Source organism: Erpetoichthys calabaricus, chromosome 4 (assembly GCF_900747795.2).
Source record: "Erpetoichthys calabaricus chromosome 4, fErpCal1.3, whole genome shotgun sequence".
Taxonomy (NCBI): Eukaryota; Metazoa; Chordata; class Cladistia; order Polypteriformes; family Polypteridae; genus Erpetoichthys; species Erpetoichthys calabaricus.
In genome coordinates this window covers 45,704,756-45,724,655 of record NC_041397.2, presented here as the reverse complement: position 1 = coordinate 45,724,655, position 19,900 = coordinate 45,704,756, and positions in this window count along the sequence as shown.

Genomic DNA, 19,900 nt, shown 5'->3' with positions numbered 1-19,900 from the left:
AGAGACCCCTTTCCAGGTAGATTGGGCGTGCAGTGGGTGTCAAAAGAAGGGGGTCAATACAATACAATACAGTACAGTACACAGAACAGAACAATTTCTCAATATAGTAAGAAATAAAAAATATAAATTTTAGAAGTACAGAGCAGAATTTAACAGTAGATGATATATCCCATAATACGATTTGGATTTGTATAGAGTCCTGGAGACCTCATCCTTCAAGCTGCCTCCCCCATTTGGCCATTCCACAGCTGAAACAGTGCTGGGCCAGCCAATCCGATGAAAGGACCCCTCTCTCCCACGATTCCTGCAATCCTCCATCTGGGATGACTTTTCCTTAGGCAGGCAAAACAACTTGGCAGGTGGGCCATGGCACCAAGTGCCACATTTGAGTACCGAGAAGAAAAACAGAATAAGTGAGGGTTAGTATATAATTATAACTGTCATGTTACTTATGTTTAAGTGCTAATGACTAATAACAGAGATGCAGTCTGTACAGTTAATCAGCAGCTCTAGTCAGGATATGCTAAACTGAAGTAGTGAGTCTTCAGCCGGGACTTAAAAGCTGAGACCGAAGGGGCATCTCTTATAGTAGCAGGCAGACCATTCCACAGTTTAGGGGCCCTGTAACTAAAAGCTCGACCTCCCACTGTTATTTTATTAATCCTTGGAATCATAAGCAGACCGGCATCTTTAGATCTTAATGTGCGCTCTGGTTTGTAAGTCATGATAAATTCAGACAAGTAAGCCGGACCTCGACCATTTAATGCTTTATATGTTAAAAGAAGGATTTTGAAATCTGCCCTAAACTTAACCGGAAGCCAGTGTAAGGATTTAAGAACTGGAGTTATGTGTTCGTATTTTCTTGTTCTTGTAATAATTCTCGCAGCCGCATTTTGGATTAACTGGAGGCTGTATAAAGAACAGTTTGAACATCCAGTGAACACTGCATTGCAGTAGTCAATCCTACTAGAGATAAATGCATGAATTAGTTTCTCAGAATCCTGTTTATTTAAAAAGCGCCTTAATTTCCTAACATTTTTAAGATGGAAGAAACATGTTTTGGACAACTTTGTAATATGCGCTTTAAATGACATGCTAGAGTCAAAGATAACTCCTAGATTGCGGGCTGATTCAGTAAAATTGACTGGGATTCCAACTGAGTTAAATGATGACAAAATATTGTTGTGATCAGCATCATTCCCTCCAACAATTAACATCTCTGTTTTATCTGTATTTAAAGACAAGTAGTTCTTATTCATCCACTCCTTTAATTCACTAACACAACTAATTAAAGACAACATTGGAGAAACTTCATTTGATTTAAATGAAAGGTATAACTGGGTGTCATCTGCATACGAGTGAAAATTAACATTATGTTTCCTATTGAGAGATCCCAGTGGAAGCATGTACAGTGAAAACAGTAAAGGTCCCAGTACTGAGCCCTGCGGGACACCATATTGAACTTCTGTGTATAATGATGGAGTACTGTCAGCACATTTCTGTACATATTGGAATCGATTTGATAAGTAAGAACTAAACCAAGCGAGCACGGTGCCTGTAAGCCCAACATCATTTTCTAGCCTGTGCAGTAAAATAGAATGGTCAATGGTGTCAAATGCTGCACTTAAGTCCAACAACATAATTACACAATTACAGTTGCAGCCCTCCAGGATCTTCAGTCCTGGAGGGCTGCAGGTTTTCATTTTAACCCTTTTCTTAATTAGTGACCTGTTTTTGCTGCTAATTAACTTCTTTTGAATTAATTTTGATGGAGTTTTTTTTAAGATTTGTTCCCCAGAAGTTTTTCATCGTTCCTCTGAATTTCTTTCCTTAAATGGCACCCAAACAGAAAGGAAATGCGAAATAAGTGGGCCAACAGAAGACCAGCTATGTCAGGGCCTCAAACTCCAACCAATTTCACTCCAACCATTTGCTTAATTAGGCACTGAGTCGTGTTGTTTGTTAAACCCATTTTTTAATGCCATGTCTTGTTGATGCTCTTATTGTGCAGTAGCATACATTTCTGAAATTGTTGATTTTCTCTTTTCTAAGAGCACTGTTTTAGGGAGCTGAGCAGATCAACATTCCTGATACTTTCATCTTTTTTATTTTCAGATATTGATGGTTTGCTGGTCATGTTTTGGCTTATTTTGCATCTCATTATTGTTTGGCAGCTAATAAGGAAAATAAACAGTTAAGAGGTCTGAGTCTTAAAGAGCAAGTTCATTAAAATTAATTCAAAAGAAGTTAATTAGCAGAAAAAACAGGTCACTAATTAGGAAAAGGGTTAGAATGAAAACTTGCAGCCACTGTGGTCCTTCAGAACCAGAGCTGGGGACCCCTGCTCTAATATATAATATAATATATAATCTATCAATTATGGAGAATCCACTGCATCCACTAAACAGTGTCATCTCCAGACAGAAGAGCAGCTTCAGCGACAGACTGCTGTAACTGTCCTGCTCCACTGACAGATTGAGGAGATTGTTCCTCCCCCAAACTATGCGACTCTTCAATTCCACCCGGGGGGTAAACGTTAACATTTAACATTATACAAAGTTATTGTCTGTTTTTCACCTGCATTATTATCATTCTTTAATTTAATATTATTTATTGTATCAGTATGCTGCTGCTGGAGAATGTGAATTTCCCATTGGGATTAATAAAGTATCTATCTATCTATCTATCTATCTATCTATCTATCTATCTATCTATCTATCTATCTATCTATCTATCTATCTATCTATCTATCTATCTATCTATCTATCTATCTATCTATCTAATAGACTGAAGGGAATATATATTAAATTAGATTTTGTTAATCTGTATTTACTCCTTAACTCACAACTTCCAAGTGAAAGCTGGTGAACTTTTCAGAATTAGTTATGCAATAAGAAGTGAAGCAAAATGTAACCTTTCATTGGCTAAATGTGAATAGATTACAATACGCAAGCTTAGAGGCAGCCCAGGCCTTTCTTCAGGCAAGATTTAATGCTGAAACTGGAGTTACCTGTGTTTGTATACACACCAGGAAAGAAACACAATTCTAAAAACCTTGTGTGAGACATCTTTAGTGTTGAATATTAATAGACATTTCCAATGTAAGATAGGACAACAATGTATGATCAAGATCTTCTGATAAGATAACTGTCCAACAAAGCAGAAATTTTTGATGAGTTTTTCATAACAATGTGGATCTGTAATCAAGTCTATTGGGTCACTCGGAGTAAATAGTCCTCATATCTGGTCATGTCTTGTCACTCATGTCTCTATTCGATCCATGTTGTAATGTAATAAATCTTAACATCAGTTTAACTTCCCATTCCTTTCTCTCCTGCTGTGTCTTGAAGTTGTCCATAAGCACTGTGCGTTTTATAATAATTCTTATATTGTCCATTGCTACTGAAGCGAGTTCCTACATGAGCATCTGTATTGTCATGGTTAATGCGAAACCTCACACATAGTGTTCAGTGTAGGGACATTTCATGCACTGAATTAGGTAGACCACATTAGACAATTTGCATGAAATATAATCCCTTCATCCCAGGGGTGGGCAAAATTGTTCCTGGAGAGCCACAGTGGCTGCAGGTTTTTGTTCCAACCCAACTGCTTAATAAAGAAGCGCTTATTGCGCAAGTAACACTTCTGCTCCATTTTAGTTGTCTTGTTTGTTAAGATTTTGAACCCTTATTACTTATTTTAGTCTTAAACGGCTGTATTCTCAGTTTTTAATTGCTCCTTATTAGCAAAAAAGATACAAATGACAAAAGAAACCAACAGTTCTCCATTTAGCTTGTTTCCATTTGCAACTGTGTGTATTTATCATGCACAAGTTGGGTAAATTAAATACTTGGAAGGTAATTGAAGAGAAAATAGTGAAGGACTGAGAATTTCTCATCTGTTTTAGGCTTCAGATCATTTGGATGATATCCTTAGAAAGGAATACAAATTTCCAGGATATGAGAATGACCTGACATGGCAGAGTTAAAGCACTAGCAAGCCATGAAATTAAATTATTGGCAAGGATTGTTTTCTAATTAAGCAACTGGGTTGGAACAAAAACCTGTAGCCACTGCAGTCCTCCAAGACTGACTCTGCCCACCCCTGCTTTATACAGTGTTCTTGTTGGTAGTGTTGTGTAACTGTGTCCCAGATGGATGGGGACCCTACCCAGCTGGGACGCCTGGATGGTCCCCGTGATGGACAATACCTCCCCTGGGCCACGAGGGGGCAGCCGCCCAGGTCTGCTTATGGGCCAGTGGACCGGAGCTGGGACACTCATCCCTACCGGAGGATGTGGCCACCGTCAGGGGGCTCCCAGACAGTTGTGAAGTCCTGGATGGCAGCACTTCCGCCAGACCAGGAAGTGCTGCCAGAAGAATTCCCAGGGGCACCTGGAGTGCTTCCGGGGGCTTTCTTGACACTTCCGCCACACCAGGAAGTGTCGTCAGGGGGAGCACCTGGAGCTCATCCGGGTCAGTATATAAGGGACCACCTCCCTCCAGAAGCTGAGCCAGAGTTGGGAGGAAGGAGACAAAGTTTGTGAGGAGGGGAGTGGAGGTAAAAGGAAAAAAGAAAAAGAAAGAGAAAGAAGAAGAAGAAGAAAGAGTTGGTGGAGGAAGGCATTGTGGTGCTGTAAAGAAAATAAAAGAAGTGTTTTGGACATTCTGGTGTCAGTCTGTCTGTGTCCGGGGGTATGCTTTCCACAACTGTCTGATCTGAGGTGTAAATGTGAGCACAGGTTTCACACCTTTTCTGTAGGCAGTGAGATGCACCATTTTCTATTGGTTCACTTAGGGATCTCCAGAAAATGATTTGCTGCAGGTTGGGTGGTTGTCTATGCCAAGAGGAGAGGTTCTGGGAACATATCTCTCAGCTTGTCATTCTTATTTTGTACAACTGCTACTACTACAGAATTATATTTAAAAATTGAAATTCCGTTGTTTTTACTTGGGATTCTTTCTTTTAACATACTGTTAAACTGTAATCTGACATGATAGAAACATAGCAGAGGAAATAGTTTTTATATAGGTGAAAGAAAAAGTTATTTGTTTTATTTACAAAGAAACTGAGGTTGCCTTCAATGCGTACAATATTCAGAGGCTCTTTGAGGAAAAGATGCTCATAGTATTTTGGTGCTATCAGATAAGGTGCAAAACAGGAAAACTAATAAACTAAATTTTAAGTCTCTTAATTTTTTTTCTGCTTTGTAAATGTGAATCTTTATTTTTTTTAGCAACACCTCACTGTTTTAGTGTCATCTCCTGTAATTTTGGAGGCTATACCTAGGTCAGCACTAGGCTAGGTGTTGATGAATAAAATAAATGTTTAAACTGTTGAAAAGCCTCTTAAAAATGTTGATTTTTAACCCTTTAAAATAGTAAATTGAAAAACATTCTTGGGAGTTATTGTCTGTTGTCATTGATGAGAAATGAATTCCAGATAGCTCTCGCTTGGTTCAAAATAAAGTATATGTTTAGTATTTTTAGTAATTTATGGTCTGACTCATCATTTATCATGTGCTATTTTTAAAGAAAGAAATCAGATATCATTCACAACAGCTGCAAAAGTGAAAACTGATCTAAAATCAAATAATATTGAGTTTTATTTATTAATTGGCCATAGTTCAGAAATTAATTGCTAGACAGATATGATAGGTTCCTTTTAAACAGTTTCTGCTTTGTATTACATGTTTTTAAACAAGTCTGTGTCTTAATGTGTACAAATTCTGTATTTAGTAATTTGTAAAATCTATACATGACTTTGTCACAGCACTCTGCACCTGTACTTAGTGAAGAGCGCTATACAAAAATAAACTGAATTGAATTGAATGGAATATGGCAAGATATTTGACTGACTGTCACTGTCTCTTATACTGCAAGTATATTATTGCATTTAAAAAGCAATAAAAGTATGCCACTTCTTCTTTCGGCTGCTCCCATTAGGGGTCGCCACAGCAGATCACAGCAGATCATCTTCTTCCATAACTTTCTGTCCTCTGCATCTTGTTCTGTTACACCCATCACCTCTTTCACCACATCCATAAACCTTCTCTTAGGCCTTCCTCTTTTTCTCTTGCCTGGCAGCTCTATCCATAGCATCCTTCTCCCAATATACTCAGCATCTCTCCTCTGCACATGTCCAAACCAACGCAATCTCGCCTCTCTGACTTTGTTTCCCAACCATCCAACTTGAGCTGACTCTCTAATGTACTCATTTCTAATCCTATCCATCATTGTCTCACCCAATGCAAATCTTAGCATATTTAACTCTGCTACCTCCAGCTCTGTATCCTGCTTTCTGGTCAGTGCCACCGTCTCCAACCCATATAACATAGCTGGTCTCACTACCATCCTGTAGACCTTCCCTTTCACTCTTGCTGATATCCGTCTGTTACAAATCACACCTGACACTCTTCTCCACCCATTCCACCCTGCGTGCACTCTCTTTTTCACCTCTCTTCCACAATCCCCATTACTCTGTACTGTTGATCCCAAGTATTTAAACTCATCCACCTTCGCCAACTCTATTCCTTGCATACTCACCATTCCACTGACCTCCCTCTCATTTACAAACATGTATTCTGTCTTGTTCCTACTGACCTTCATTCCTCTCCTCTCTAGAGCATATTTCCACTTCTCCAGGATATTCTCAACCTGCTCCCTACTATCACTACAGATCATAATGTCATCAGCAAACATAGTCCACAGGGACTCCTGTCTAATCTTGTCTGTCAACCTGTCCATCACCATTGCAAATAAGAAAGGGCTCAGAGCCGATCCCTGATGTAATCTGACCTCCACCTTGAATCCATCCGTCACTCCTACTGCAGACCTCACCATGGCCACACTTCCTTTGTACATATCGTACAACTCTTACATACTTCTCTGCCACTCCCGACTTCCTCATACAAAACCACAACTCCTTTCGAGGCACCCTGTCATATGTTTTCTCCAGCTCCACAAAGACGCAATGCAACTCTTCTGGCCTTCTCTATACTTCTCCATTAACACCCTCAGAGCAAACATCGCATCTGAAATGCTCTTTCTTGGCATGAAACCATACTGCAGCTCACTAATCATCACCTCACTTCTTAACCTAGCTTACACTACTCTTTCCCATAACTTCATGCTGTGGCTCATCAATCCCCCTGTAGTTACTGCAGTCCTGCACATCTCCCTTATTCTTAAATATTGGCACCAGTACACTTCTTCTCCACTCCTCAGGCCTCCTCTCACTTTCCAAGATTCCATTAAACAATCTGGTTAAAAACTCCACTGCCATCTCTCCTAAACACCACCATGCTTCCTCAGGTATGTCATCTGGACCAATGGTTTTTCCATTCTTCATCCTCTTCATAGCTGTCCTTACTTCTTCCTTACTAATCCGTTGCACTTCCCGATTCACTATCTCCACATCATCCAACCTCTTCTTTCTCTCGTTCTCATCAGCCTCCCAAAGTACTCTTTCCATCTGCTCAACACACTCTCCTGGCTTGTGCGCACATTTCCATCTTTATCCTTTATTACCCTAACCTGCTGCACATCTTTCCCAGCTCGGTCCCTCTGTCTAGCCAATCGGTACAGGTCCTTTTCTCCCTCCTTAGTGTCCAACCTCTCATACAACTCATCATATGCCTTTTCTTTAGCCTTTGACACCTGTCTCTTCGCCTTGCGCCTTATCTCCTTGTACTCTTGTCTACTTTCTGCATCTCTCTGACTATCCCACTTTTTCTTTGCCATTCTCCTCCTCTGTCTACTCTACTGTACTTCCCCATTCCACCACCAGGTTTCCTTTTACTCCTTCCTCTGTCCAGATGTCATGCCAAGCACCCTTCTTGCTGTCACCCTTACTACATCTGCTGTAGTTTCTCAACTGTCTGGCAATTCTTCACTACTACGCAGTGCCTGTCTCACCTTCTCCTTAAACTCAACCTTGCAGTTTTCCTTTTTCAAATTCCACCATTAGATCCTTGGCTATGGCCTCACTCTCTTCCTCTTCTTGATCTCTAACATCATCCTACAGACCATCATCCTATGCTGCTTAACTAAACTTTCCCCTGCCACCACTTTGCAGTCTTCAATCTCCTTCAGATTGACTCTTCTGCATAGGATGTAAAATTATGCCACAAAAGAACAAATTTGGTCCTCCATTACTAAAGCAGTAATGCACCTCTCTTCAGTATATCACAGCACTAAAAGTAAAGATTCACACATCCAAGAGTTCCAAGATCAAAAAATGTAGAAATGGAAGGATTTTTGCTGCTGGAAAGTTCAATAAAAATGTCTTTCAGTGATTGCTGAGTGTATGTCTCCTGACAAAGTCTAATATGTTTAAGCAAACTTTACTATTACAAATACTGTAAAATGTAGCATTGAATTAATCTCACAAGACATTAAAGAATAGTAAAGTAAAGTACTATTGTAAGATGGAATGAACCAGTCTGTTGTCATACTTTTCAGCTAAAATAATGGAAGGTATTCAGCTTGCTTGAGTTTTTTACTGAATAAAACAAACTTACTACTGTTATAAGGTTATGATCAAATTACCCCTTTTGATTGATAAAACTTTATCTATTTAGACATTATTGTCAGAGGAACACCTAGAACACATGAATCGACAGACTGTCCCATTTTAATAGGTAACATTTTCAACCCTCCCCCCACTATTTTGCCTTTTGCACGCTTTGCAAATTTCATGTCTCCCTAGGATGCCAGAAGCTTCAGACATTCCTGCCCTACACTTTTAGAAGTAATGGCCACATTCTCTTCAGCACAGTTATGATACTATGTCCTCTGTGTCATGTGACCAGCAACAGAGACAGCAATGGTAACAATATGGCTGTGTGGCATATGCAGAATAGTTATGACCATTCAATAAATAAAATACAAAATGACCAAAATGACATTTAAACAATATTCATGAATTCAAAACAAAAACCAACTTCAAAAAACTCCAAAAATGAAACATACAGAATCTAAAGAAGCCAAAACACTGATTTATTACAGAAACCTCTTCCTAAGGTATCTGCAGTGAACAAGACCTGCTTTTAAGAGTAACTCCTACTGCATGGATATCTGAAGCAGGTGCCCAAGATCAGTCTCCTGGGGCCTCATGTATAAACGGTGTGTACGCGCAAAAATGTTGCGTACGCTCATTTCCACGCTCACAACGCAATGTATAAAAGCTAAACTTGGTGTAAAGTCACACACATTCTCACGCCAGGTCAAACCGTAGCATACGCAAGTTTTCGACTCGGTTTTGCAAACTGGCGGCACCCAGCGTCAAAGCAGTGCTACTGTTCCTGAGTGTCTTCCCTTTATTTTTTAGTTTCACATCCCTGACGCGGCTTTATCAAATACACTGACATTAACCGCATATCGCTTTTTAGTTTAAGGCATCTGATTGTAATCAACCTGTAACCATATAATGGTGCACTAAATGGCCAAACTATTCCAAATACTATAGCTGCTTTAGTGTTGTTACTCTCGGTGCACCACTGAGTATTTTAACCCACTGTATCTGAATGTGGAATCACAGCTCTACAGCAGCTGATCGGAATGCTCTACAGCAAATTGTATTATTATTGTATAATTATCAGGGTACTGCTTCTAGCACACACACTGCCTCAGCCATGCATACAGTCCATTTGAACTTCTCCCATTCGGCAAACGCTTCAGAGCCTTTCCTGCACGAACCTCATAGTTCAGAAACAGTTTCACCCTAAGGGATATAAACGCACTCAATCAGTCCATTAAGTGCTCCTGGTAGAACTGTTTGTTCTTATAAGCACAATTACCTCACTGTATACTTGCATTACAGTTGTAATATTGCACAAACTGAGCCACTTATGCTTTCTTATTATATATTTTTCATTTTTTTTATTGTATTATTATTATTGTTTTTGTTGTTGTTATTTTACCTTTTATAGGAAAATAAGATTATGGAGTATTTGCATATTGAATCTCATTGTACCATACAATAACAAAGGAATTCAATTCAACAGAAGAGAGCATGTATTTACAGATGATGACGACTGGCTTCTAAGTCAATTTAGTTTTCTAGGTGCTATCTTCTTGAAGCTCTTGATATCATTTTTCAGATGAAATTCAGTAAATTATATCTATTACATTATACAAATAATTTTTTAACTTCATTTAAATAACTTGTGGACAGCGGTAATGATGAACTGGTACCCTCTTCAGGGATTGTTCCTGCCTCGCACTGTATCCTTGATGGAACCGGCACGACCCTGGATGGATAGATGGATGAAATAATTAAACGTGTACTATGAAGATATTTCAATGTTCCTTAAAAGTTTTGAAGAATCGGCGTTCTAAGCTTACAGATGGCTTAACAATTATTAAAGGGCTGATTGTGTGGGATTTGTTACTTGGAGAAAGAAAAGGAAGGACAGGAACTGGGGGTTAGTACATTTGAAAGAGACAGTACTGCTGCAATAATCGAAGTTCACGCATGACAAAGAAAGCATCTTGCAGGAGGCAGGAACAATCTCTAGATGGGGCGCCAGCTTGTCGCTACCATTGCACCACTGTGGCCCTATGTTTAATACATGCTTTAATTCATTTCAACATGAAAATGATATCAAGTATACATCTTAGTATTTAAATTGTTCAGAGAGCTGTAATATCATGAATGTAATGTATTTGTGTCCTGTCTGTGTAAGAGAAAGCCCATTTAAGAAGCAAGTAGTGATTCACACACATAGAAGGACATATAGAATACGAAGCATTTAATGTGCTACTTTAATTATGATGGGATTTGAGAAATATTAAATTAAAAGATTTAATTTCACGGCAACTTTGATATCTGACCACTTCTTTTACATTTCGAGCACTGTGCGACTTTCTGAACTTGAACTTTCGATCAACTTCCTTTTGTTGTTTATACAACTGCTTAAACCAACAAATAGTACATTTTTCCTTGCCTCCACTTGGCATTCGCTGATATTATTCTTTTTTTCCCCGTACTTTTGCCATTGTCTTTTCACAGAACATTGAACTTAAGGGAATATTTACATTGATTTGCATATTAAAAGAGGCATAATTCTGGGAGGCCTTACATTTCACGCAGACCGGAATTTATGTAGCGGAAGCGCATGGAAGTTGGCTTATGTACGGCTTTCTGCATCTGAATTTTTTTGTGCATACGCACATTTCGATTATTGTGCATATGCCATGTTTTAGTATGAATTCTACGCCCGCCATAATGCATGAAGCCCCTGCTCCATATCCTTTTGAATGGTATTTATGCAAAACTAAACAGGCTATATTGGCCTTATTTTCCAGCTGCTTTAGTTTCATCATTTCATATTGACCTGTGGCAAGGAATACCATCTGTTCAACTTCAGATTTTAGAACATGAAAAACCTAATCTTGTCATTCCTGCTGTGAAATTTTAATCCATCCATCTCTTGGTCCACCAACTGCTGGTCCAGTGTTCCGCACTTAGGATGAAATCCTCATTGTTCCTCTTGAATCCGTGGCTTGACCAATAGTCATACTCTTTTTTTCCAGAACCCTGGCATTTGCCTTCCCAGAGAGGCTGAGGAGAATGAGCTACCTAAAATTGGAACACACCCTCCAGTCCCTTTTTTATGATTGGGGATCACCACCCTAGTTTACTAATCCATGGACGCTGTCCCGGAGTTCCATGCAATGCTGAGCCTTTAAGAACTCAGGGCAAATATCCTCCATTCCTGAAGCCTTGCTGCTGAGAAGTTTTTTAACTACTTCACTGACTCCAGTGATGGGTGAGTTGTCCTTCTAGCCCACTGACCCTGCTTCATCAAAGGAAGGCGTTGAAGGGAGGCCAACTATATATAGACAGTGTCTGTCTACCTTCTGCATTAGCTTGGGTTCCTTTCCACTAGAGAGGTCACATTCCATGTCCCTATTGTCAGTTTCAGTAGCCAGAGATTGGTCCACCAAGGCACCTGCCTTTGACTACCACCCAGGTCACAATGTACTAGACCATTACGGCTCCTCCTGAAGATGGTCGGCCCATTGGAGGACAGGTCCATTTGCTCTTTTGGGCAGCGCCCGGCCTAAAACCATGGGCAAAGGCCCGACCACAAGGCACTTGCTGACAAGCTCCCCGCTTTGGCCTAGCAAGGCTCCCATCTCCCTTTTCTGTGTAACGTAACTCGATCCTTGATTTGAATTTTTATAAGGAATAATTGAAAATCACTTCATCTGGTACCTCACCAGCATCAATTTGCATTGGGTGACCCTACCAGGGGCAATTGCACCAGACAACATAGATCCACCATGATAAGGTGGCGTTTCACAAAGCAGATTAAATTTGTAGCAGTAGTAAATTCTCACAATTGAACAGATTTTGAAGGATTAGTATTAAAGGCTTAATATATGAAACTACATTAATACATGAAAAACTTCCTTATGGCTTCTTAAATGTTTCCAATATTGTTCACATACAAGTTCTGTTTGGGATTGATGATTTTTCTTAGTGCATATCAGAGGCATAAGAACTGGAAAAGAATTTAGAACTATTAGGAGTTTTTAGTAAAGAAAAGCCAAGCAAAATGACACCTTTTATTGGCTAACTAAAAGATTACAATATGCAAGCTTTCGAGGCAACTCAGGCCTCAGGTGAAGAAGGGGCCTGAGTTGCCTCGAAAGCTTGCATATTGTAATCTTTTTAGTTAACCAATAAAAGGTGTCATTTTGCTTGGCTTTTCTCTACATTCATAATGGCTAACATGGTACAACACCCTAGTACTACAGAGTTTTTAGTAAGCAACTATTAATCAAGACATTGAAAACTATGTTAAGGCATGTGAAAGTGTAATAGAGAAAAAATACTCAAATGTTGTTTAGCTGGTTCACTCCAACCTTTGCTTTTTCCAGCTGGACCACGGAAACATATTTCTATTGATTTTATAACATATTTTTCTACCCTCTCAAAAGAATACCACAGTTCTGTGATAGAATTTTGAAAGCCATCTACTTCATCCCTTTAAGAAAAGTCCCTTCAGCCCCAGAGCTGGCAAAGATACTCATATATGAGATAATTAGAGCACATGGTTTTTCTGTTTCAGTTGTTTCAGGTAGTGGACAACAGTTTATTTTTCATTGACAATTTTTGTTTAGGTCTGGGAATTAAATTAAATTTGACTTCAGATTATTACTCCAAGGCTTGTGAGCAAACAAAGATAGTTAACCAAAGACCGGGGCTATATATGAGGCATGGTATAAATCTTTGAATCTCAACCTTTTGCCCACTACAGACCACTTCTTATATGAGTACATCAATCACAACCCCCTCAACATACAGAATAAAAAATGTGTACATTCATCATTTTACACCTGATTATTTTGAAACATTGCATTTCTAATTAAGAACAGAAACCTGTTACTCACATCAATGTGATACTTGTGACTGCTTTACGGATATTATGATATCTAGTTGCAGTGAAACTGGGGGAATGATGACTGACAGTGTCGAATACAAGCTTGCTGTTGTCTGTCTAATTCTTCTCTTTACTTTTGTTGCTGTTACAGCTGAAAATCCTGATTTGCTAAGATTTGTTGTATTAATTGGCAACAGAAACTCTGTTTCACAATAATCAAATCCTGGATATTTCCAAGTTCATCTTATGAAGTGCAAGCTGTAGGCCGCCATCAGTTAAAAGTTCAAGTCAGTGGGGAGGACAATGTTACCAGCGTCACTTGGGTCCACTGAAGAGGGAATGAAAATCCATGTGTTTCTGATACTTCAGCTATCAGGGAAATAATCAAAATTTTTTTAGATAAAATGCTCAATTGCTCACTGACAACTTTATGCAATCGGATGCTTTTGTGTGGAACTTCTGCAAAATAAAGAACAAGGGCTTAAAACATGTTAACAAAGCCTTCTCTGACCTTTTTCTCCAAAATTACAAGTTTCCACTTGAATGCCTCGATTTTGTCAGCTGTCAAAAACACACAGCTGTTTCTCCCTTGAAAGGCCAGATTTAACTTACAGTATTTAGCTGGTCAAAGATGTCTGTCATGTATGCCAGTTTATCAAGAAATTCAGTGTCTATATAGTGCTTTGTAAGTAGAGACTGTTTGTTTCTGTTCCTGCAATGTAAATACCTGTTTTCACAATTTAAATTTATTTTTTTTCCTCATGACAGCCATATAATTTCACTGTGACATAAGCAGTGAATATGTTCTGATAGAAAGTGGTCACAAAAATGAAAATCATTGAGAATCAAAGCCTTTATTTCTCACTATAACTTATCTAACTTATCAGTATATCTTTTTAACAACAACGTGCACGCCTTTGCTCAGTATTGTTTACATCTCCTTTGCTGCCAGGTATTCACATTATGAAAAGCAGTGGAACCTTGTTACTTCAGGTGTTCTCTCCAGTTTTTTTCAGATGACCCCACTATGTTTTTCCATCTTACTGGCCACATCATCAGACACCAACACAGTTGTTCCAATCCAGTCTGTTCTCTGTGAAGTAACTGTCACAGGAATGGAAAACCTCCTTTGCTGTGATCCGTATCAGGAGTTGTTTGCGCATTAATAAATCGTCATGTGTTACACCTTCCCAGTTGCACTGCACAAACATAAGTAGCAATGCAGTTTTTGAAACATGAGTTGATTAGTCAGTTTATGTACCAGTAAGGTGGCTCACTATTACACAATACAAAAGTTGTATTTCATTGTCCTCACTCATGTGAACAAACAATTCATAGTCTAACAGTTATATTAGAACATTTATAACATTAGAACAATCTAGATGAGAACGGGCCATTCAGTCCAACAAAGTTCACTAGTCCTATCCATTTAATTCTTCTAAAATAGCATCAAGTCTAGTTTTAAAAGTCCCTAAAGTCCTACTGCATACCACAATACCTGGTAACTTTTTATATGTGTCTATGGTTCTCTGTGTAAAGAAAAACTTCCTAATCTTTGTGGGAAATTTACCCATAAATCTCCAACTGTGTCACCATGTTCTTGATGAACTCATTTTAAAATAACAGTCTCGATCAACTGTACTAAATTCCCTTCATATTTCTAAATGCTGTAGTTATGTCTCCTCTTCATCTTCTTAAACTGAACAGACTAAGCTCTTTTGATCTTTTCTCATAATTCATTCCCTGCAGCCCTGGAATCAGGCTAGTCACACCTCTCTGGACTTTTTCCAGCACTGCTATGTCATTTTTGTGCATTTACATATACTTATTTGGGTGACACTTTTAACCAAAGTGACTTACAACATTTGATATACAATTGGTTACATTTCTTTTTGGTTTATTTAGTTGGAGCACAAGCAAGTAAAGTGACTTGTTCTGGGTTACACAGTGTCATTCGTGGGATTCAAATCCAGCATCTCAGGGTTTGAAGACCAAAGCCTTAACCACCACACCACACTGCCTGCCTAGTAGCCTGGCGACCAAAACTGTACACAGGACTCCAGGGGCCTCATGTATAACGACGTGCATAGAACTAACACTATAACATGGCAATAAGCACAAAAGCGGAAATGTTCATATGCACAAAAAAATCCAGATGCATAAATCTGTTCAAATGCCAACTTCCACGTTCTTCCGCTACATAAGTCCCGGTCAGTGTGAAAAGTAATGCACGTGCATGTGCCTGCTGTCCCGCCCCAACTCCTTCCAGAATTATGCCTCTTTGAATATCCAAATCAATATAAATAGCCCTTAAGCTCAGCCTTCTGTGAAAAGACAATGGCTAAAGCACGAGGAAAGAATGAAGAATTTCAGCGAATACCAAGTGGAGGCAAAGATAAAATGTACTATTTGTTGGTTTAAAACAGTGGTATAAACAACAAAAGGAAGTTGATAGAGTGACATAGCATGTCGGAGAAACTCGAAAGCTCAAGTTCACAAAGTCGCATAGTGCCCGAAATAAAAAAGAAGTTATCACATATCAAAGTCGCTGTGAAAAGGCAAGTTATAGCCCCACCGTCTGAAATGTCATATGGAAGGCTTATTAGGGTACAGAGAAAAAAAAAAGGCACACAGTGGGAGAAAAAAGCATGAAATGTCAACTTTAATCTCGAAATTTCTACTTTAATCACATAGTTTATTTTGTCATTAAAGTAGAACATAATAAACTTCATCTTAAAATCGTTTAATTACTAGTTTCTCAAATCCCATCATAACTAAAGTAGCAGTTAAATGCTTTGTTCTTATTTGATCTTCTATGTGCTCTGTGTGTGTGAATCATTACATGCTTCCGGGCTTTCTCTTCCTCCGACAGGACACCAGAATCTATTACATTCGTAATATTACAGCTCTCTAAGTAATTAAAATACTGAGATGTATACTGATATTTCATGATGATAGGAGTTAAAGCATGTTATTAAACATGGGGAAAACGGTGGCGCAGTGATTGTTCATGTCTCACGCCATGCGCGACCTTAGATGAAATACTTTATTGTAGCAGTACTGTCTCTTTTCAAACGTACTAACCTCCAATCCTGTCCTTACTTTTCTTTCTCCAAATACCCAATCGCCACACAATCAGCTCTGTAATAGTGTTAAGCCATCTGTAAGCTCAGAACACAGATTCTTCAAAACTTTTAAGGAACATTGAAATATCTTCATAGTACGTGTTTTAATTATCCTATCCATCTATCCTTCCAGTGTCGCGCCAGGCACCAGCAAGAATACAGCGCAAGGCAGGAACAATCTGTGAACTGAGCGCCAGCTCCTCGCTAGCGCTGCGGCACCATGTCCCCATATGTTTAATTATTAACAACTAGCAAAATACCCGCGCTTCGCAGCGGAGAAGTAGTGTGTTAAAGAGGTTATGTAAACATATATATACATAAACCTATATACTTATATACATATCTACATATACACATATCTACATATATATATATATATATATAGACATCCACATATATATACATATATCAACATATATATACAACATACTATACACACATACATACATACACACATATATATATATATAAATATATATATATATATACACATACAGACACATATATATATACATATATATATACATATACAAATTTACATATCTACATATATATATATATATATATATATATATATATATATATATATAATAGCAAAATACCCGCGCTTCGCAGCGGCGAAGTACTGCTTTAAAATTTTAAATAATAAACTGAGGGAAATTATACCAATAATTATTTGTTAAGGATCTCTTTGTATACCATGTTGTCAGTTCGCCCCTCCGGTTGTAATATGACCAAGTTGTGCGCTAAGCTTACTGTTGAGCATGCAACATATACTTGGCCATGTGAAAAGCAAATCAAGAACAGCAAGACCGCGCCAGCTGCGGAGCTCAGCTTGGGCGAAATGAAGTGAATGAAATGAGGTGAATGGGAGGGGGAGATGATCACGTGACTCCAAAACCCGCCTAACTCTCCATCCCTCCACAAACACACAAACACAGTCTCTCGGATCCCAACTCTCCTTTATATATATAGATAAATAGCAAAATACCCGCGCTTCGCAGCGGAGGAAGTAGTGTGTTAAAGAGGTTATGAAAAAGAAAAGGAAACATTTTAAAAATAACGTAACATGATTGTCAATGTAATTGTGTTGTCATTGTTATGAGTGGTTGCTGTCCTTTTATATATATAATATACACACAACACACACATAAACATATATATACATATACATATAAACATATATATACATATCTACATATATATATACATATACACATCCAAGCATATCAACATATATATATTACACATACATACACACACACACACACACACATACATATATATATATATATATATTATATATATATATATATATATATATTATATATATATAGATATATATATAGCAAAATACCTGCGGCTTCGCAGTGGAGAAGTAGTGTGTTAAAGAGTTATGAAAAAAAAAAGGAAACATTTTAAAATAACGTAACATGATTGTCAATGTAATTGTGTTGTCATTGTTATGAGTGGCTGCTTTTATAATATAATATACCAACACACACACATAAACATATAATACATATACATATATACATATCTACATATACACTATCTACATATACATACGTATATACAATCCACATAAACTATATACATATACAAATTTACATATCTATATATATATATATATATATATATATAGACATACATATATACATACAACATTCACATATATATATATATATAGTATACATATATATATATTATATATATATATATATATATATATATATAATATACATATCTACTTATTGGCTCCTGTATTAGGATATGGCAGGTTGGATAATGGAGGATGGACATTTGTAGCATAGCCCAATTTGCCCGTTTTCGTTTTTTTTTTTCTTCAGTAATATTTCAGTAAACCCGGAGCTTGTCAGTTCAAATCGTGGTACTGACACCACTGTGTGACCCTGAGGAAGTCACTTCACCTGCCTGTGCTGCAAAAAACAAAAGTAATGTAACAAATTGTACCTCAGATGTTGTAAGTTGGTGGAATAAAGGCATAAGTAAAATAGATAATATGTATTATACACATAGGAACTATTCATTTATTTTCAGTTAAGTCATCTGCAGCAAACTTTTATAAATGAGGGTTTCTGATTTTTAGATAGTGCAAACTGTTTCTTCTTCATTGACGTTTGTCTTGGAGAGCTTTTTTCATTTCATTGAAAATGAAAGCAGCAGCTGCCAAATATGTAGCTTTCTTATTAATTTTTCAACATTATGTAAAATAAATGTATAAAGTAACATAAAAGGTTTAAATACTGGTTATCCTTTTACAGTAAAAATTACTAAAGAGATACAAAAAAGTAAAATGGATATGTTCTTTTTCTTTAAGGAGATTAAATATTACTGAAGAAAGAAAAAAAAATTAAACAGCCAAATGGGGCTATGCATACAAACTTAAAAGGTTTAAATAAAACAGAAATATATATTTTATTTTTACTTGCTTAACTTGTGGAGGGTGTATCCTGTAGCAAAGCCCTAACTTTTTTCGTGAAAGCCCGTTTCAGTCAAGTAAGTCTTATGTGTGTGTTTATGTATGTGTGTATATATATGTAGATTGTGTATATGTAGATATGTATTATATATGTATATGTATATAAATGTTTATGTGTGTGTGTATATTATATATATAATATATATATTAGATATATATATTATTATATTTAAAAGACAGCAACAGCTTATAACAATGACAACACAATTACATTGACAATCATGTTACGTTATTTTTTAAAATGTTTCCTTTTTTTTTCATAACCTCTTTAACACACTACTTCTCTGCTGCGAAGCGCGGGTATTTTGCTAGTATATATATTTATACAAATAGATATATACATATACATATATATACATGCAGTTTCAATAACATAGAAATCAATATAAACATTAACATCATTATCATATGAGAATATGAAGTAATATATAAGAAGCACATTTCATATAAATATAAATTATTAAACAGTAAAATCTTCTTCTGTAATTTGCTACCGTGGCAATTTGTGTGTCTGTCCAGGATTTTAAATCACCTGTAGCTCGCAAACCGTTTCACCTATTGACTTGAAATCTGGTACACATATAGTACGTCACGTCTACTATCCGCTTTATGGGTGATGATTGTATTACTCTTTTTATCTTTATTTTATTTTATTGTAGAATCAACTCCTATCTGCGCACACCAGGGCGGCCGTGGGCGGATGCGTATGGTGTATTCACTCCATGTTATCGTGCATTGCGCTGTCACTGGTATTTTGATAAAGAATTTGAACAACATATAAGAAGCGTATAAATTATTAAACAGTAAAACATTAACATTTGAGAAGTAAAGTTACATTAAGTACTACTGCAGTGTCTTCGGGTATACCTCATTTTTTGT